At 37.7% G+C, this 22465-nt stretch overlaps 1 long non-coding RNA gene across 2 annotated transcripts; it reads left to right on the forward strand.

Annotated features, from left to right (window-relative positions):
* Positions 1-45: 45 nt before the first annotated feature.
* LOC116443505 lies at positions 46-21096 on the forward strand. 2 transcript variants are annotated; one of them, XR_004239940.1, is made up of 7 exons: positions 46-131; positions 1618-1713; positions 4889-4963; positions 12758-12861; positions 13570-13656; positions 20224-20477; positions 20888-21096. It is a non-coding gene; the product is annotated as an uncharacterized LOC116443505 (long non-coding RNA). The 2 variants fall into 2 exon arrangements; XR_004239939.1 differs by having other exon boundaries at positions 12758-13656.
* Positions 21097-22465: the final 1369 nt, after the last annotated feature.

The raw sequence follows: 22465 nt of genomic DNA on the forward strand, positions 1-22465 counted from the left end.
GGCCTCTTTCTCCCTGTCATTTCACGGGAATAAACCTGTGTGGAACACATACGGAGAGTCCCCTCTCTTTTTCTTCTTTGCCTTCGCCTGCGTGCCTGCAGAACAGCGACAGAAGGATGCAGCCCCTTTGGGTGAGGAGCTCTGCCCCGTTTTCATTGTGTGCTGGGCACTGAGTGCCGCCTTCCAGAGGGGTTTCAGCGTTGACCTCCGGGCTTCTTTGTGTCGGCATGCGAGGGGTAAAACCCCCTTCTGCCAGCTCCCAGTGGCTGAAAACCCTTCCAGTGTGTGTTGTACAGTCTTCGTGAGGTGGATTCCAGGACCAGAGCCACGAACCCAAATCCAGACATGGCAAGGCTTCAGGTCTTGAGTCATGGTGCAGCCCAAAATCTTTCTGAGACTAATTTGAGTACCATTTGAGTGGTATTTTAATGACAGTTGGTATCTAGATCACGAGTGTTAAAGGCCTTGGCTTTACAATATAGCTGGTTTAAATCACACATTTGTGTACTTGTACTATTTAAAGTATACCATACTTAAATTGTTAAATATGACACGAACATTACTTTCTAGAAGTACTGTCCTTTTAGGAAAACCTTAAACATTACAAAAAAAAAAAAGTAGTACTGGAAAGGGCATGACAGATTAGAGTTACATAGATATATATATATATATATATGTGTGAAAATTCCCTCCCACTAAGGCAAGAGGAGTCTGTTCCAGACAACTACATGGGAAAACCATGCTATTATTTGAAGCTATACAGTTTTATTAATGAAAAACTGAGGTTATAATGTCATGTCTTTTAAGAATAATATGTAGAGGTCTTCTAAATCAGAGAATATAATGAAAATATAAGCCTGATAATGGATCAGTGCCTTTCTTTTGTCTACCAACAATCTCTGATCTCCAATATAAGAGGCTTCAGATGTTTCTTTTTACTGAAAAATGATTTAAGACCTGTACCTTTTTAAGCGTAACACTGAAAACAATGTTAAAAATAGCAGTTCAGTTACCACAGGACAATAGATTTTTGTGGTTGGGTGATGTAAAAGCCCTGGGGCACTGAGAGCAGGCATTTTAACAGTTTAAAGCAAAAAGGAAACACTAGATCATGCATTTTACCTTGATATGTCAGATGGAGAGATTTCATCCGGTAGGGCATGCTCTGGGCTGAATCAGGGATGATGCTGATCTATAACTTGCTTTTTTGAGTCAAACTTTCCATCCAGACACATCAACAGTTAGGGAATAAACGTTTTCTCTTGATAGTTTCCTCCATTAACTTATCCCTGCCAATTTCAGAAGACTGCTCATAATTTCTCATTTGAATTTGTCTGGTTTCAGTTTTTTGCCACTGGATTAGACACTCTTCAGAGAATTTGTCCACAGGAAGGTTTTATACAATACATTCAAATCCCCTTTCTGTCTGCATTTTTATAAAGTAAACAGAAGGACTTGTTACAGCCTCTCACAGATATTTCTTTCCACCTTTAAATATATTTATGGCTTGTTTTCTGAATGATTAGTCAATGTCATTTTTAAAACATAACAATAAGAAAATGCTAGCCTTAACCGATTCTGCAGTGTTATAAGCATGCTTTTTTTTTGCCATTGCAGTAGACTGTTATGCAAACCACTGAGAATGAATATCAAATTTCTCATCCAGCACTTCCCAGCCGAATCTCAGCTTTCCAGGATATAGTCCATCATCCTGTAAGTATAGTCTGCATCTTTCTAGATTTTTTACCTTGCGTTCAGTGGTGTTTAAATTAATTCTGTGAATTTACTAAGCAATGCAAGAATTCTTTATGTGATTGTCTTGATCCACTAATTATCCATTCTTTCTGAATGACTTTGCAAAATACACTGGAATCAATACTATGTTTAATTCCTGATCAATGACAGAGGTGCTCAATAACGTAGAGTACTGATCACCATTAAACTGAGTTCCCACACTGAAAGCTGCCCATGGCCAATTCATAATCTGTTCAATGTACATCTTGCTTATTTAGTATAGACCTTTTTTTCTAAAGGAAAAGTGTGTTATGCAGTACAGAGTTAAACCCCAATACTCCTGACAGCTTATGTTATGCAATGCAGAGGCAGATGGAAATAAAAAACTGAATGGAAAAAACCTTCGTCAGGCACTTCACAATGAACAGCTGAGAAATCATGCTGGTTTGACAAGACATTTGAAACAAGCATTCTGACCAGCCTTAAGTATATCCTTATCTTTCCTGACTTTTTAGTCGATTCCCAGGTCAGATTTTTCCATTAGTCTTATAGAATACAGTAAAACACCTTAAATGAGAATTAAGGACCCTAAATTAGGATTAAATTCATGTTTACTTTCTGCAATGCTTGGTATACTTTTTGATCCCCATCGGTATAAAGAAATCTATAGGATGATTGACACTTTCAGTCATATGCTAATGATTTGAATTAGAAGTTTTTAAAAGAAATCCTGGAAAAAATTAAAATTTATATTAAACATTTTTTTTTCCCTGTAAGAAGGGATCTTCAATATATTTCACTTAACTTTTTAAAATTAGGGGCTTTTTGTTTTGCAGTTTATTACCAGTTGTTTGCTATGGGCAGTGCAAATCTGGTTCCCATTGGCTACAATGGCAAAAAATTTAGTTTTGCTGGAGATTCAGGATATTTAATGTGGTACAATATCAGTTTCATATGGGAAAATACCCTATGCTGATCTCCTCAAATTGTAGTTTCACAGTATGTCAGCTTCCATGACGACAGCAGTTTAATGCATTTCCAACCTCTTCATCTCTGCTGTGCTAACATGAGCTTTCATGACGTTGGGGTCTTGACTGAAACAATGAAGCAATGCAGGTCAAAGATACCCCAAGGGGTATTATAATAAAAAACCATTTTATTTTCAAACCAGGTGAGTTCAGTGATCTTGGTGACAGTGAAGCCCCACAAAGAATTGTGTCAGCTCAGCTGTGCCTGGAAATGGTGTGAGGGCACACACACAAGAAGCTGGGACAGGGATGCACACAGGGAACTTCTTGCTCTTCCAATCTGGTTATACAAAACTGGCAACGTTAAAGTAGTGTGAGTTTTAGTTAAAGTTAGTTATTAGCCAGCATCAGGCCAACTGTCAAGTACAAACATTTAAGATCAAGATTTGCCTCAGTTCCTGGGAGGGGAATTTGTGTTTAAATTACTATCTTAGATGAGCTGCCGTGCCTGAATGCGATACATTTGTGTCCAGTCGTGACAACCAAAAGTGGCAGCACAGGTCTTCCATTCGTATGTGTTGTTTAAATCATTCAGGTCATATAAAAGATCCTGAGATCTATTCTTCTAATGTAAAGGAACCTTCCCTGTCCAATCATCCACTCTGGTAGTCACTCTTGCACTGCTTCAAGGCAGTGGTATGGGATCAAACCCCCTTTGCACCTACACACCCCATACATACTCAGACCAGGTCTCCTTACTGGCTCCACCCTAGGTTTCCCAGAGCAGAGTCTCAGATGATTGAATCTAAAACGATTTAGTCATTGTGCAATAACTAAATAACAAAATAACAGCTTGAGCTGGGTGACTTTGAGAAGGGGCCCTGAACAAAGGAACCCCCATGGGCTTTTATACCCTTACAGTGCAAGGGTGAGAAAGCCTGTGCTCAGGCCTAGGCTTCTGCCCCCAGAGCTCAGCCTGCATCTCTCACTGCAGCTGCACACAGGAGTTCCTGCACCAAGGGTATTCCTCCACGCCAAACAGCATCATGCAGTGTAAATTCTAAGTGCAGTGAATGTGGCAGCATTGAATAAATGTAGCTTAAAATGCATATATAAAGAATTCAAGATCTGATACCATCTTTCTGAATTTCTGTATAGCTGTAAAAAGCAAAACTTCTTCATTTAACTAAAGTTATTTGTGTTTGCCTAAAAACTACCGCAAGATACATAACTTGTATGGCCAGTGGACATATGCATGCATCATTTCTGCTGTTTTCTGTCTATTTTTGTTTGTTTAAAAGATGATGATGTAGATTTCAAAACGTAAAACCCCAGGCTCAGAATTTATATTGGATCATATCCAAGTTATCCATCCCTATTTCAAAGCATCCAAATTTTATATAATGTGTTTTCCAATTAGATAGCTTTTTGAATTCTTTTTCAGATTTCAGTAATGTAAAATCCTTGTCCAGAATATGCCATACTAATTCCATGTAATCAGATTACATGTGTGTGGCAAAATAGGTTTTTATTCCCTTCTATCACCTAACTAACGAGATAAGGAATTCATCTAGTAGGTGGTATAGCCACCAGTTTATAATATTCTAATCACCCTGTTAATTGCTGAGGGTTTTTTTACTTTTCATTTGCTCAAAACACTTGTGTGTGAATGAACATAAATATATTTTCCCTTTATTTTGCAAGGCTTAATTGCATAATTCTTCAGAGTGATGTTAACTAGTGTCAGAATGATTTTTATAACTATTCTTCTACCTGTCTGTCTTGGTTTTTATGTGTTACTGTTATGATGCCCTTTACCATAACGAAATAGCTTTGTCTTGCCTTATATGAATTTAGCCACCCATTCTTCTCTCAGTCTCTCTCTGTAAATACTGAAAATAAAACCGGATGTTTGAAACAATTTTTAAACAATGCATATTGCATATATTTATGCAGAAAATAGAGCCACTTAAGTAATAACTGGCAGAGAAACATATCATGAGCAAATTTTAGTGGCATAATTTTCCCCTCCGTTATATGTTTGGCTTTTCTCTTCAGTTGATTTCAGGTAATTTAATGTCCGTTTTCTTCCTATTGTTTGTTAACCTGTTTGTTTGTGTGAAACACTATAAATACTGTCTCAGCATGTTGCCGTAACAATTGTTTTATTTTCACGCATGTGGCAGAATCCTGATGACATTGTGAAACTACCATATAAACACTTTGAAGGACAAGTGTCTGAGATGTATGATCACAAAGAAGTAAGGGTCCATGTTTTCTATATTTTCTATGCTGTTTTATTACAAGACTGATACTAATTTGAACCATCTTTAAGCTTACTAATAACTTCACTATAATGCTGTTCATTAGAAGAAACAGAAAGCAGGCTAAATTTCATAGTGGGCCAGTCTGACATATATGATGGTTTACTTTCTCTTCCCACCCTTCTTCAAGCCTCTGATGAGAGTATGGCATCTGTGGGTTCAAAAGTGCCATATGTAAATGACTGAATTCTTCTGCAGACGTAGCTAGACATGGTGGTTGCTGTTTAAAGGTCTGGCTGACACTGTGATGACTTATGTATGTGACAGCTCCATTGATTTCAAGGCCAGTTGAAGTCAGTGGAAATACTCAAAATGTGTAAAGGCAAAATGCAAATTCTTCCTCCATCTCAAAGAAGTTTCGCATGAAGAAAGGGCTGCACTGTCAAATGGCAAACACAAGCTTTAAAATGGTAGTGTTCTAGAAAGAGAGTATCTGAAACCAGAAATTATTCATTCAGTGCAGCTGATCATTGTTTGAATAGTTTTTCTAAGTGAAAAGAATTTCTGCTAGTGGTCAGTATGGAAATCCTAAGCAGAAATGTTAAACTGTGTGCATATTTATCATGTGAATTTTGTGGTTGAATTTCTTTTTGTGCTTTTGTGTATTTTCTAGTTAGGTGTTTTTAGGGCAATATCATACTCTTCCTAGACAAAGTGAGGCATTGAGTTAGTGTTTGCTATTGACCTAGGAAAGGTCTACACCCATCTAGAGAAACAATTCTGTGGGCTGTCACTGTGTCTGGACTGAAATCAATTAGGCATTAATATATTTTGAGACAATACTAAAGACAAAAGCACCTGCTGCAAAATCACACTTGCTCAAAGGAAGTGATAATGGTGAACCTTAATCCAGCAGTTTATTGGCCAGTTCAGCATGAATTTTTATCTCCGTGTTGGTGCTGTGGATTGGAGAAGGGATTTGGAGATTTTGCCATTCACACAATCATAATTACTTCCTTGGACTTTAACATCAGAAGAGACCAATTCATGTAGTCATTGCTGCCCACACAAACCCCTAGTATTTCCTCTGAATCTGCCTTCAAGAATAATAGTGATGGGTTATCTAGCAAACACCTTTTGGAATTGCAGGCAATCTTGGTACTTAAAATTTGCATAGAGAAAAATGCACACATCTACTGGTGAACTATTAATTTTAAATATTTCTTTCATCTTTCTATTGATGGAATCTTAACTAAGCTTCTCTCTACCAGATCTTTTTCTGAGGAACTGGAGGGTCACACTTGAGATCCCCTTGAGATCCCCTTCAATCCTCCAGTGGGCTTCACCAAGACTAGAGGCTTCTGCTGCACCTCCACATCAGCTTTCTGTAACTCATAATTTTGTGTCACTACTTTATTTCTTCCTCTTGATCAGCAATGTTTCAGGTTGCAAATCTGCTATATCTCTCTCAAAATGAAATTCCTTAAAATAATGTGTATATGGTTTTTTTTTTCCATTTTACATGTACTTCATATAAGTGTGTACAGATGTGGTCATCCTGATTTCTTATGTAAATGAACAAGAAAAACCAGCACTAGATCTGAGCCCATTTAATGTTCTACCTATATGAACATGACCTGTAAGCACTGCTTATGAGTTGTCAGTGACAACTAATACCTCTTCATTTTCCTTCCTCCTTTTGTCATCTGATCCCTTCTAAATGGTTGAAGCAGTGGTTTCTAAATTTTTTAATCACATAAAACTTCCCAGCAGAATTAAGTAGTATTTTGTAGAATTTACAGAAATGAGTGAACAATTCTACTTTCTGTCCTGTTTATTATATTGGTGGACAGGCAGCTAGAACTGCTGGGGGATTTTGTTTACTTGCTGGCATGTTTTTGAGGTTCCTCTCAATGAAACCAACATTCGGGTAAAAAGATTAATGATTTCTTAACCTAAGAAACTGACTGTACACTGAAGTGGAGACCTGACAATGAGGGCACAGCAGCTAATGTGCTATGTGTTGGTGTCACTCACCTTCCAGGGAGGCTGGACATATGCCAGAGATGCTAGAATTGCAATATTTTCCCGAAGTTGTTACTGAAACTCAATAATGCAAGCCAACACCTAGTATCACCTGCTTCAAGCAGTTCTTTGCCTTGCAGATGCACCTAAAGTCAGCCATGGGAGGCACAAGTTAGTTTAATATACAGTCAATGCATTGAAATGTGACAGCTGTGAAATTGGGAAATATGAAAACCAAGAGCAAATGGATCAACAGCAGCATAGAAGCATAAATGCCTGATTAACTGCAGGCATTTTGATGATCATGTTCAGGACAGGTTTCTGGAATCTTCCCTCAGCAGCAAAAGCAGAAGTCTTGAGGGAATAGTTCTCAAATGGTAGTTTCATAATGGTAAGGTATTTTACAGCAGGAGAACTTTCTGAATGTAGGAACCTTGCTGAAAAATACATAATTGTGGACTGGAAAATGATGCTTAAGGGTTTTTATTGTCTTTCACTCACTAATGTGACATACCTGTATAAGACATTTACAGAGTAAAATATATTAAAAATCAGAAAACAGGATATTATCCTCATTATGCCATTACTTTAAAATATTCTAAAACAGAAAATAAATCTGGAAAGAAAAAAGTATTCTGCTTAAAACTGTTGAGGCTTTTTTGTTTTTACTCTCCACCTTCACTTAGAGGTCAGCATTTATAAATGTTTAAGAAGTCAGGTTTAAGACTTGTTTCATGTAAAAATAGAATTAATTTCAAGGTCATGAAACGAGAGAGAGTTTTAACTGTTACTTATCCCAGCTGTTTACAAACTTACTGAAAGGGTTAAGTAGCATACTATCAGTCATGCATATGAAATTCGGAGTGAGAGGAAGCAAGTGGATTTGAGGTTATTCTCCTTCAGTTCATTCAAGGTTCACTGAACAGGAAAGTGAATTTTTATTATCACTTCCTGTGAAAGAGCAGTTGACAGGACCCATCAGGGAACTGCCAGAAACCTCAAGAGTTTTGAGTATGAAGCCCAGAGTCCATTGCAAAGTTTCCATGACAACACACTCATTAAAATAAAAGGAAATTGTGCCTGATATTTACAGCTTTCAGCATACAGTTGAAAGCCTTGTATTTCAGATTTCCAGAGTATTTACACCTGGGACCCAAGAATGCAGGCTGTCAAGAAATAAAGGGTAGTTGTAACATTTAGCTGTGAAAGTGGAAAGGTTGTTTGCAGGTTAGATTTCAGAATTCTTCAATTTCTTGAATTGGAGTGAACATTTCTTCTGTCTCTTTGTGTGGTGTGCTAAAGGGTGAAATGGACTTAATATTAGCTCAAAAACAGTCTTAAGGGAAGGTTATAGTGAGAGCAGTTTTACTGAAGACAGGGGTATTCTTCCAAGAAAAGGGACTTAGCTCTGAAAATAATAAAGTTAAATTTATTTAGCTACAAATATCTAAATTGTGAAAGATAAATCATCACTGATACTTCCTCAGGTGTGGCAGCAGTCATCAACATTGTGGTAAAGAACTGCAGGGATGAAGGGAGACAATAATAACATAGGTTGTTTATTTAAGGTACTGAAGTCCCAGTGAGTTCTTTTCTTTAGTATCCCTACTGCTTACACTGCCCTTTTACACCCTCACCCTTAACAATCACGTTGGCTCCCTCTTTGTGACTTCTATGCCAGGTTATTTTATTTTTACACAGGTGATAAAGCTCAAAATGTGGATAAAATAACTAAGTGGAAAAGAGCAGGGATGCCAGGGTAAGGCCAGTAACAGAACTAGAAAGTACTGTCTGACCTGGGTCAAGAACAGCTCTTATTGTCCCTGATTCTTCCATTTCTGTGAACATACAAGAGGTCAGGCTATAAAATTACTATTGTTTATTTTGACCTCTCAATGGGTGAATCTCACACTTATCACAGTACTTATCACATTTACTTTACAGTAATCAAGTACATTGCTCTTAATAGATATTGTAACAGAGTTAAAGAAAAGAAAAACACCTTACAAATAGACACAGGCAGATGTATACTTCAAATTACATAACTGCTCAGCGTATACATTAATTGTACATTATACTGAGTCCTTTTTTTCCCTGACTACTGGCTTTATGCCGGCTGCTTGCCCAAACAGGTATCAAATTGCACTGTGTGAATAACATCTGAGATGAACAAAAACATCAGTGAGGGATGTGTGTCAGCTGCTTGGGAGGATATGTTTATGCACGCGATTTTATCAGAATTAGCCTGTTTATAGCTTCTGATTTGGTAAATTGCCTGCAAGGTCAGACAGTTGGACTCCTTGCTTTCCCTTGGTCTCAGTGCTTGGGCTTTGATGTCCTTTGGGGCTGATTCAATGCAGCAACATTTGTTGCTGCCTTTTTTGCATCTGGTCAGATGGAATAGAGACTTGGCTCAGCAAGAAAGTGCTGTCCCTGACACTGAGGTGTCAACAATTCTGTGCCTTCAAAGGAAAGGAACACATTTTGCTGTCTTCCCAATTCATCAAATTTAGCAATTTCCACAAGTAATTCTTGAAGGAAGATTGCAGTTTCTCTCTTCTCTACCCTGAGTTTGTAGTCTTCCCTTGTTAGCTATAGCTGATTGTGTTCATTTTTAGGTGGCCACTTTAATTTCTGTGGTTTTCATATTCAGTTGTCTTTCCCTTGCACACTAAGACAACACTCTTTCCACTCTGGCTTCCTAGAAATCCTTGCTCTAGTGCTTTGGTCACTGGGTTATTGCAGATAGAGTAGGAGCACTCTTTTGCCTGCTGGAGGAAGGCAGAACTCCTTCTAATCTCAGGATGGTCTTTTTCTCACCTGCATACTCTCTCTGAATGATATCCCTCTGGCAGGACCCCACTAATAAGCCCCTGAACTCTTCACCTCTCTTTGTCAAAGAGAGTGCACTCCAGTCCCATCTAATAATTTTCTTAATTTCACCACCTTCATACTGTTAGACCACAAACCACAGCCACTGTATCAACCAGACATCTAGCATATATGCAGCTCTTTCTTCCAGACATATAAGTGTGACCCTCCAGTTCCTCAGACAGAAGATATGAGACAAGAATACGCTAAACCTGTTGTGTATTAGAAAAGAGTCAGCCAGTTCATAAAACCCAGTTGTAATTTCAAACTGTTCACAAATCAGTTCTCACACATAAGCAAAGAACTTTTTTTCAGAGTAGAGGTTCTTGGCAATGTTCTTCCATTTCTAGGCCCTATACAGAACAGGCCCTATACTTGTTTCTCAAGACTTTCTGCTTCATTTCAAGGCTTGTCTGATCTCTAACAGAGCTTCTGACAATAAATCTTATTGGAGCTAAAAGCCCTGTAGCCCTTTGCATGGTGCTGGCTTTTTCCCCCCTGTCTATGAAAAGCAGCATCAATCTCTCCATCCTTCAGTCATAAGATATATATCCTTGAGATATGCTAGGAAAGAACAGGAACTGGGCTTGGAAAGACAAAACAAAGTGATGAAAGTTAGTGTGGGAAACGAGCTGGGAGGTCATCTGGAGAGCAAGGGGATCTCAATAATAAGTATCCTTTTTATAGTTCTGATTTTTTTAAGACTCAGAAGGATACTTAGAATAAATTAAATATTTGGTAGGTTGTTTCAATTATTCAAATGGCTTTGAAAATATCAGAAATGCTGACAGTGTTTCTTTAAATGTTCTTAAAATGCTTTTCAACACAGAAGCCACTGACTGTGTGGAGGCAGGTATAAAACATACAAGAAGTATATTAGTGAGAGACATGAGGTCTTTTAATACAGTTCAGCCTTTTAAAAATTACTGTTGTCAGGTGAAACCATTAGGTATCCCATGGAAAATATTTTTACAAGTAAAATCCAGCAGAGCTAGTACTAAAAAAACAGTATTCTGTTTTTACAGTGATTTCATTGTCTTGATGGTGTAACTCAGTGCAGATTGAGTTTCTGTTTTCCCAAGATCATACATCAGTTTTGCGGAAGCACTTCACAGAGTGGAAAAAAAAGTTAGAAAGCTTTAAAATATGACACCATAGTGAAGGGATTCACTAACAGTGCCACTGTGAGTATTACAGATGTCAACAGCTCTTTGAACTCTAGTGTCATGCTTACTGTTGTGTACTGTAGCATCATCCACTCCATGGTGCTAGGGGGAAATTCAGGAATGTACACAGAGTGGCTTAATAGGTCTCTTATGGACTTGAAAGGTTAGGAGATTATAAAGATCCTGGAAAAATTCTGTTCTGAGGACTCTCATGGTGCTGGGGAAGGTCAATAGATGTTGCAAATACTAGCAAATTTGTGGTGATGGACTTGCTATACTGGCTGAAGGCAGACTTACAGGATGGATGTAGTAGGTGTCTGCAAGGTCAGGTGCCCCTTTGCCAGCATCTTTGGAAGATTCCCCATTTTCTGAGCTAATACAGTCATCTCACTTCTTGGGTTTTGAGCTTTCTTTTCATCACAAGCATCATCTGCCAACACTCAGCCAGTCAGCAGCTTGTAATTAGCCTCTTCCCATAATAAAGGCACCCAAATTTCAGGGAGCAACCACAGGCCTCACAGATCCTGCTTTTCTGTCTGTGTGTAGCAGATTCTAATAAAAACAACTGCTCTTATTATTCTTTTTTCCCTTTTCTATCTGAAAGCTGTCCACAGAAGTCTGTGAGGTGATTTGAGTTTGGGATCTGGAATTTTTGGATCACAGAGTGAATAAAAACATGTGGGTGATGAGGATCAGAGGGGCCTCACCATGACTGAAGAGACATACACTTCATGCACAGAAATCCACTCATGTTGTCTTCAGTACTCTTCTAGGATGCAGTGGACAGGCACCAGCATATTCTCCTAGTATTTATGTTGTGGAGTGGTGATCAGGGTGATGGACAAATTTGCCCATTTTAAGTTGTAAATAGGTTAGAAATGCCATTTTGATGGGCTTTGGATAATGCATGATTATAAGACATAAAATCCTGATGTCACTGAGCTATTAGTAACATCAGCTAATTCTGCTAGAATTCCTAGAGACTCAGCCGCTCCTCAGGGCTGTGCATCTAAGGAGTAGGAAGCTGTGAAGGTAGGAAGTTAAGTTATAGGAAAACCAGGAGAGCTTCTCTTTGATGTCCTGTGCCCATAACTACTCTCTGCTGCAGAAATCTTCATGCTGTCCAAAATACAGAACAGTATTTGCCATTTGATGCAGTTTACTGGTTGAGTGGGTGACCTGTCTCCTACATTGCCAGATCTGAAATGGAAAATGATGGTTGCAGGAAGGAGTGAGCTTAGTTAGCATCATCACCCTAGAAAACAAATTTTTGGGGTAATATATCCAACTCTCTAACATAAACCTTAAAAACTCTTTTTTTGCATAAACTTATTTTCAAGTATGTATTGTTCTGGATGTGTTTTCAAAAGACATTTTTGAAAGTTTTGATGAAAAATGGCTGTGTAGAAGAACTTCACAGAACCAGCCATCCAGTTCTGGCTTACACTAACCATATGCCACTACAGCTTGGAAAGAGTACTGTTCAGAGGAATTGAAAATATTGGGAACTGGATTTTAAACTCCCAACACATTAATACAAAATTCTGTCATTAATATTTAGTTGAAAAATACTAAAGCTGTCAGTATTGTCTCCTGTGTTTAAATAAACCCATAGGGACAAGAGCTTTGTTTACTATTTTTGGTTTTTTTTTTTTTCACTTTTTAATTTTTTCTTTTTTTTTTGCTAATTGTTCATGAACTTAACATCTAACTAAACCTTCATTCACAGATGGGGACTTGTGCATGTGATTTTCAACACTTACCATTGTGCAGGCTCTGTGAAGAAAAGTAGTCCTTTTCCTTACATTATTTATGGCTTTTTCTTGCAGAGAGGTGAGATACTTTAAATGGTTCAATAACTGTCTTCTATTTAATTGTGTCAGCAAGAAGAGTCTACTCTTTCCTGTACTTTCCATTCCCTGGTTCTCTGATTTTCTTCTGGCTGTCTCTGATCTGTAAAGACACAGTCCTGTCTTCCTGAAATTGTATCTTCAGCAGGGATAGCAGGTGAATTGGATCAGATAAAATAAAACCTGATCTGTACACAACCCTAAAACTCAAGCTGAATCAGAATAGTTCCAACTGGCTCCAGTGGCTATTTGACCTTCAAAATCAATGCAGCAAAGAAGTTACTACATTCCTAAATTGCATGGATGTCATTGTTAGTTAGGCACATTTCAAAATATAAACATACACAAAACAGTTTATTAAATTTCCCACAGACCTGGAAGCTCAGAGTAAAACCAGCCATGAAAAGATACTGCAGATGTATCAGAATTCTCATGGCTTGGGGGAAGATGAACAGACAAAGCAAAAGCATTAAAAATCTTCTGTGGTTCTTTTGCTACTAGGGCCACAATCTTTAAAATGCATACACAAAATAAATTTTTCTTTAGTTTCTTACTAATGAAAGAATCCGTTTCCTGGTCAGTGTCATGCTACAGTAATTAACCTACTCTTAACCCTTACCCCACCTTAAAGGATAGTACCGTAATCACTAATTTCTTTCTTTCATTTGGGCTAACATTATGTTTTTCAAAGTCCAGTGCTCTATCAGATGAGAAAACCAGCAGTGAGAAGGATGTAACTGCACCCATCCTACCCTGTGTCATGAGAAAGCCTCTGGAGGTGAGTCTGACAGGCGGTGTGACCCCAGCATGGGATTTCTTCACCATCATATATGTCCTCTTAAGTCATCAGTGTGCAGGATCCTTTTTTTTCCTCTTCATGAAAGAGAATGAATGAGAGTACAACTAATAAAACATAAGAGTAGTTAATATAGAAAAAGTGTGATTTTATGTTGCCTCATTTGAAAAATTTCTTTGAATTGTGTTTATAGAACCTGTTAACCAATCTGATGCTCACAATAATAATTGTACTAGTGATAATAACTGTAGTCATTCTACTATGAAATGAACATTGAGGAAAAAGGCTGTGCTACCAATAATCACTGGAATAGACAGCCACTGGAGCATGTAATCTAACAAATCACTGAAGAAATCACCATAACACTTCCTAGATCAATAATACAAATTGTTTGGTACTTATATAAGTGAAAAGAATGAGACCAATTAATGCTATTGTTGCAAATCACTGATCAGCTGCCTTAAAAAAAAAGTGTTAATTTAAAATCCTAAATCTAAAATATGCCTTTGTGTCACAGGTCCTGGTAACAAGCCATTGAAATTTGAAGTATGTTTTCAGCTGGTGTAAAGATATAAAACTTCATTGAAGTTAATGGTATCACGCCATTTTAGATCAAGGACTAATTACCTTTAGTTTTGATAGCGAAGCCTAAAAGAACACCACTAAGTGGGTACTTCAGTTCATCTTTGATGGCAATGAATGTCTGGATATTGTTTCACTCCTTAGCTAACAGGATGCCTTGGTAGATCTGGAAAGGCCTCTGAAATAAGGGAAAGAAAATTGCCAAATGGCTGCAACAAAGGAAAAAAAGTAGAAAAAAGTATCATAACTGAGAGAACAAGAAGGAGAGAAGGGGTAGAGAGTGAGCTCACAGGGAAGGACTTTCAAAGACACCTTGATGTATCTGCTTACCATAGAGAGCAGTGTGATTTTCAAAAATGTACATCTTTTGGGGTAGCCATGTTAACAAGAACACCTGTGTCTAAACACCATGCTTGGGCACGATGTAACAGAGGTTAAAGGTGGCTGAACTCTTGTCAGGTCACTGCAAGTCCGCTGGCAGCTCAGTTTGAAAAGATGCTGCTTCTCTTTTCTCACGTTTTTTTGTGGACAGGAAAAAGTTTGGTATCACTTGGCCTGTGTCAGAGACCTAGGCAGAATGGGAATGAGACAACACCTGACATTTAAACAGCTGTGAAAATTAAATGCCTTCCAAGTTTAACAACATCTGACCAGTGGTCTGTGGATTTAAAATCTGGGGATATGCTCTGAAGTCCTAGCAGGGTGCACAAAGTCCCTTTGTGGATCATATCTAAAATGTCTTAGAAAATCGTGCAAAGTGTCTAATTCACTTCAGCAACGTTGTACTTAGGTTTAGTTTGGATCTTTGAAACCCACATAATAAAACAAACTTACGAACAAACAAAAACCTTAGTTGAAGATTATTTACCAACCAGTTCAATATGCTTATCTACATTCTTTGTGCAACAGGGATATTAATCCAAAATTATGAAGTGTTTTGTTTTAAAGGAACATTTGTGTTTGATGTCTTAGACAGTTGTGATATTTTCAGCTACTGGGTATAATTATATCTTTAATAAAATTATTGATGGAGCAAAATTGGTAAAAAAAGTTACAATTAAGTAGTAAGACATTCAAGACCAGTGACTGGGATGACTGATTTTTAACAAATTTTTACAATGAATTATTTTGCAGCTTATAATCACTTGTATCAGTTACAAATCAGAACTTAACATGTTTCAGTAGTTTGTATGATTTTTAGAGTTACTTAGATCCTATATAAGTCTAATCATAGATTTTCAATCTTGGAAAGCTTTGTCAAGAAGGGCAAGCTTCCCCTGATATAAAAAAAAATCTAAAATGATAGGGTCTTTCATCTATATAAAAAGACACCAAACTTTGTCACTGTCTTTCTGTGATATGAAAGACAGTTGAGGCAGAACTCAATGGTAATTTTTTGTCAGAAGGGAATTACCTGTATATACATTGCCAAGGTAGCAAGATAGAGCTGTAGAAGATTCTTTACAGTAATTGCATTAGTTGTGTAATAATAGCAACAAAGATACCATAAACAGCATTACAACAGAAACAAAAGTCCTATTCTTTCAGTTATATTGGATCCAAATCTTTAGTGAAACATTACTTTTTTTAGCAACTTTCATAAGCAAACAAGATTGACAAAGATTAGAAAGGGAAACAAAGGTAAAACAAGTTGTTCATGATTACGAAACAAACCAGTGGCACAAGACAGGAATAAGATAGCCAGTCTTCTTTCTTACAGACTTCTTTTCATATTTTCCATCATAAGAATAGCATAAAATTATTAAAATGAACTAATAGAATGCAAATTAAATTAGCATCTGTAGGATTACCATTAGCAAATCATGCATGCATTTTTGCCTAATCGCTACTTACTCTAAATGTAAAAAAGAACAATTCGTCTGCTTAATGCTCAAACCTCGATTATGTAGTATTTGAAGCAGTGAAAATAAAAAAAAACATGCTAAGGGCAGTTATCAGGTGGCTAGATCAAAGATCACATTCATAGAGGTCTTAGGTATTTATTAGGTAGGTTTCTAGACTCTGATGTCCACCTCTCTCTGCTTTATTAGGGGAATGCATTTGTAAATGAAAGGGAAAACAGGGAGCAACAACAAAAGATTAAGTGACTTGCTGATTTAGGGAGAAATAAATTGTTGTGTAAGAAGTCAACCTAAAGAACTGTGGTTTCCTATTGACCTGTATGCTTTAAATTTCTGTACTGGCACTGAACTACTCAAAATCCTATTATGTTCCTATATTATCCTTTCTTAGCTCCTCTTTCTCCAGGCTCATCTAAGCTGTGCATTAGCTGATTAAACAGCTGGTTGGTGGCAAAAAAAAAGTGTGATAAGCAAGCTGAATTTACCTTTTCTCAGTAAGAGCTGAAATTGGTCTTTATTTCCCATGCTTAGTTAACAATTTCCACAAAATTTGTTGAAGTGACTTTGTTACCTTTATCCCTCTGTCAAACTTGACTAAAATTGTCCAGTGGCTTCCAAAGTCATGGTGTCCTGGGTTGCAGTGTATTCTATTACCATCCTCATGAGCTGTTGAAATCAGGTGGGGCAGTGTTTCCTTGCCTCCTCCCCCCAGACTATCTTGCTGTTAATGGCCCATCATTGTCCTGCTGCATGACTCAGAGATAACTCCCTCCGGACTATCTTCTGCTAATGAGCCTATGAGCAATGTCAGCTGACTCTTTTACTACAGGATCACTGCTTCAGAGGACTGCAGCCACCATTCCACCAGACTGCTACCACCACCCTGCCTAACAGGGTGTCAGGTTGTACCTTGACTCTGTCAGTTTGAACCAGTGTTTTCTTTTACTTTTTTTTTCCTTTTCTTTAATTTCCATTAAATTGTTATTCTGACTTGGTGCCTCCCACTGGTTTGTTTTCAAACTTGTACACATGGGAGACAGTTGGACAGATATCTGCACAAACAACACAAATCACATCAATATTGATTCTTTAGGAAAAAATAGGAGAAAATAAATGTAGCAGATCTTGGTTTATTTTTGCATTTTCACAATTTGCTTCTTAGTTTCATTTTGCAAATGTGAATCATAAATGGGTGGTGGTTATTGTTCTCATGGAAGACTTTGGTTTCATCTTCATGCTCTGGAAGATCAATGTGGCTTTGGTTTTTCTGACAAATATCTGGGCTGATTCAAATTCAGCTACTAGATTATACAAAGCACTGAAGTGTAATTAACTAATGATTATTGAAAAAAAATGAGAGAACTTAATAATGTTATTTTTTAGAGCCAATGTCCTAATTGTATCATTAAATAACCAAGAACTTTCATCTCAGTTTTCTGCTTATTAATTTAAAAATAAATGTGAAATTTTGCCAAATTATGGACCGAATATTTTCTTCAGTTCTTTCACTTTTATTTTTTTCTTGAATGTCTGGAATTTATCTCAAGACCAAAAGTGCTGAAATAATGAGGGATAATATTTGACATGATGAGGGGATGGTGTTCAAGCCTGAACCTTTACAAGAACGTTGCATGACAGTTCTAGCCCAAATTTGCCAAACCGACAATTATTTGTCTCAAGTTCCAAAGAACATGCAAAATGGTGTTGGTTTCCTGAGAAGGAAGGAACACTTAATGAAGGTGGTATTGAGAAATATAACTGCTTTTGAAAAAAACAGGATTCCACAGAACAAAGAGGAATGGGGAGTAAATGTCATATTTACTAACAATAGTCCTATTTGCTAACAAAATATTCTGTCTAGAAGAGCAGCAAAATTAGTCTGGATGAAACACCAAGGAAAATATCAGAGGGAACAATAATGTATCAGCAAAAAGGACAAGATGATCTACCCAGTCGGTGCTTGCAACTGTTACAATTCAAATCAGAGTAGTCTGCTGTAACTGAGAATGTCTGGAGTCGTTGTGTTTCTTTTAAAGAGGCAGAGATGCTGCCAATTATGACAATTGTCATAAAGTACTACATTCACTGAAAATCTGTCTGATATTTTTGATGTTTTTGAAGGGTAATGCAGATGTTTCTCCATTCAAGGCTTCATTTATTTTCATGTGAAAAGAAGGAAAGAAGAAGAGTGGAAGAGAGACATTTCTGTTCATGTACACTATATCCTTCAAAGGTGGAGACAAGGCAGGAAGACTCTAAAGAAAAAATTCTGGAATAAGTAGTGGAATCTGACATGTATAATCAGCAGCTGATCCTGAAGCTGAGGAGGAGAGTTTCATTATTGACAAACCTTTCTTTATAATTTAAATGGTTTCACCATTGAAGAACTGAGCTGCCCAGGCTCTCCAATGGAAAGTTTTTAATAGTGATATAAGAGCTCTATCTCATCTAAAGCCATGTTCAGCTGATGTTTCTTTACCCTCCATATTGCAACAAACCTTCTTGAACGCTCCTGCCCCCAGCTCCCTAAGGCTCCTGTCCTTATGTCCTCACTTGCTGAGCAGGTCCTGGCAGGAACTGCAAAGCTTGCACAGGTGATGGGCTCACAAAAGCTGATTTCTTACTTAACAGCAAATTAACCCCAGTATCTTTGCTCTGTAACAACTGTCCACGTGCAGGATCTTGTGATACCTGTCACCCAGTTTTCTCTGTCCATATGTCAGGCAACTAAAGTGAATAATTCTGTCTGACACTATGATCCGTAAGGATACAGAAGCCAGCAGGGGACCATTCATCACATTTGATAGTAGGTATTCAAATGCAGTGAAATGTTCTCAGTTTGTGAACAGCTCTGCTCCACTAAGTGTAGAAGATCTATATGTCTACAGATATCCATCTATATCCAACTATATCCATCTCTCTCTCCATCTCCACCATCTCCCTCTCCCTCCCTCACAGTCCTCCACCTTGTATCTTTATCATCTCTATAAGTGAATTAGATGATACAAAAAGTTTTCCAAAAGTTAAAGATCCCTGAGGTAAATTTGAGCTTCATTTGCATATTCTGCCTTCCATGTAGGATAATTTGAGATCACTCTAACAACAAATGGGGCAAAATGGTAATTAAGAAATTCTGGTACAGGAGTTTGGAAGCCCTGGTTTACCTTTTGTCTGCGACATCTGGGAAAAGGGTCACATAGTCTTTCAGGCATACAGCTCCACAGGGAGTGGCAGACTGAAGAAACTGGACCATTTCCACTGCTTTATGCAACCCTTGGTTTCTAGGAACTGCATTGAAAAGGCTTTCTAAAGGGCAAAATGGTGGTGAAAGGCAGGTTTGCTTTCCCACAATATTATATGCACTAGCTCCTCTCCAAGAATATCTGTGCAGGAGGACATGGAGCAGTCAACTGGGAAATGAAAAATGGGAGTACAGAATTAGATTAGCAAGGTAAAGATATTCTGATCACAAAGGGATCTTTTATTTATAAAGTAAGGGCACTGCTGAAACTTGAATCGAGCCTAAAGTAAATTTGACCAGTCTCTTGGCCACAGACATGCTAATAAAAACCTGAAAGTCTCATGTTAGCAATCAAGAGACTGTAATTTGCAGTACAAAATAAATTCATGAAATCATTATGAAACTTCAAAACAAGATCTCATTCAGAGTCTCCAAATTGCCTTCAGTAACTTTATTTCCTTTACAAGGGATAGAAAACTGTAAGGCATTGAAGCAGGATAAAAATGATGAAGGTTTTTCAATGGGCTCATTGTAGGAATAAAGAAAATAAACTATCAAACTGGCCTTTATTGTCAAGGTAAATAGACATTTTTGTGCTGAACATTTCTACAGTGATTTGTGAGACACACTGTCTCCATGTAAAGTTTACATCTATATCCTATTCACATTTTGGTCCCGAATACAGCAAGAAAAAATAGGTTAAAATAACTGTGAATTATTCTCCAAAAAATTATGTCACCATTACCTCAGAGTAAATGTGTCTTTAGTTTTTTGTTGCTCCTTAAATAGCTTTTTTGTGCTGCTAGAGTTTAAGCACTGCTGGAACTCTGTCAATTCTTGACCTTATTTTTTTTCTTGCCTAAGTAAGGAAAACTCCCAGCTGATTGTAAGAGTGCTCTGTTGCCATTACAAAAGACCCTCTTCTTTGGGAAAAAAAAAGCTGAATTTCCGGTGTGAGATCATCAGGTTCAAGAAAAGGAGAAAAAATGCCCTTAAAAAAATAGCTGAAGCAGACAGCAGAGCAGGAATTGGTGATTGTCTGGCAGACAGTCAGATCAACAGTCATGGCAAGGAACGAGGAACACTGGCTCTGCAGCTGCAGGCTAAAAAAAAAATTGGTGAGTCTCTAAACAGTGAGCATTTATCAACAACTGGAAGCATTTAGACAAAGCAAGTAATTTTTCATTGTTCTCTTTTTATAAGCATTTTTTTGCTACATTTTTCTCCATTCAAAAAGGCAATTAACATACTGAGTTCTCATCACTCCTTCTGAGAGCTTTCTCTCCTTTCTAGGACTGACAAAGTAGTCTAGGACTGCACACAAGCAGTTTTTGGCATGACTAAAAGATCTGGGGGCAAGGCAGATAGTCTGAATAATTTATTTATTTTTAATGGGATAAAAGAGGCACTGTTCCAAACAAGCTGAATTCTGGTGGGAAAGAGCTTGTTCCTCCCCAGTTATGCTCTGTGTTCAAAGTACTCTTTAGAAGTTTAGGACCTTGGCCAAATAATACTTGGTCCCTTTCAGATGCCTTGGGCTACACTGCTGAGACAGAGAGAAGCAGAGTTCATGGACTGATCACTTTGCATGGAATTTCAGTTTACTGTCATTGAAGACCTCACAAAGTTGAGAGAGGCATCACAGGCTTGCTCTCTCCTCTTACTACTGTGGCTTCTCAGAAGGATACGTGCACTGCAGTTGTTAAAAACTGGGGTAGAAAGAAACGTGAGTATTAAAAGTAAGTTATGAGTGGTGGGATGTGACACTAATGACACAGTTTTGCTTTTACTCTTACCAGAAGGATAAAGTCACAGAGCAACCACACTGTAATCATGAGATATCATTGTCTTACCCCTTACGATTTCCTTTGGCATGAGGGCCATGCTGGTACAATCTGTCCCTATCCTCAGCATGCAACAGAGGGCTTTTTCCTTTCTTCATGAATTCAAAGACTGCACATAACAGGGAGGCAAAATGCTTTGTAAAGTGCTGCAATACAGAGGGAAAGCTCAGCATACATGGGAGTGCATCCTAGGCAGGAGCATATGTTGATTGGAGGGAAAACCCTCCCTGTCAATATGCCTTCTGGGGCCTGTAAAAGAAAATTAGATAAACACAAAAAAATGTGTGTCAGAAAGCAATTTTTCCTAGGGGAAAAGTGACTGGATGTTCTAAACATTTTTTATTATCTTCTGTGAGATACATCAACTGAGGGCTTGGCCCTTCATTTATACTAATTGTATGTAATTCATTGCTTTGAGAATTAACTAGGTGGCAGTAATCACTCAATGATCTCAGATGTATATCATAAAACTTATGGGTTTCTTGTCAGATTAAAATTGGGGGAGGGGAAGGATGGACAAGTTTCAGGTCTTAAAAGAATATTCTGTCTTAATTGAGCTTTGCAGCAGCTTATGTAGCAGATTTATGACTAGCACAAAGAAAGCATTCATGGGTCCTAGTTCATCACTGACATTGCAGATGCACAGAGCCTTTAACTCTATGTGCTATAAGGAGCTGCTGAATTTAGAGAACTTTATGTTTAGTTCTCAAACTGTTAACAGAAAATACACACTGTGCAGAATATTATCCACTGTTGCTTCATCCTCACAGGAACATCAGTGTTCCACTATTCTTTACATGAAATGTGTGCCACATAGGAATGCACAGGGAGAGAAAAATAGGAAAAAAGAGGTGGAGCTCTGATGGAACTGAAAAACATAGTTAAAAAAAGAATACAAAATATGGTGTAAAACTTGATACAAGCCTGTGTCTCCTATAATGCATTTATTATGAAATTACTGTAGACAAAAAAAATTTTCTTCAGTCTGTGTCAGTAGCAGCAACTGGGAGGACAAGAATAAAAGTAAATTGTAAGGTATAAGAGCCTCTCTAACTGTACAGCTTCCAGGATAGAGGCTCCACTAGAAATACAACTCTGTAAAGGTCTCACTTCAAAGTCTTTTGGTGGTAAGGTGGTCAGCTTCTGCCTGTGAAAAGTCTAGAGTTAATTTTTCCCTTAGTCCATAGTTTCCTCCTGAATGTTAGGAGATTGGCTGATTTATGGACAGATTTGAGAGATTGCTTGATTTTACTTGTAAGGGT

The sequence above is a fragment of the Corvus moneduloides genome, chromosome 4, assembly GCF_009650955.1.
Source record: "Corvus moneduloides isolate bCorMon1 chromosome 4, bCorMon1.pri, whole genome shotgun sequence".
NCBI classification, from domain to species: domain Eukaryota; kingdom Metazoa; phylum Chordata; class Aves; order Passeriformes; family Corvidae; genus Corvus; species Corvus moneduloides.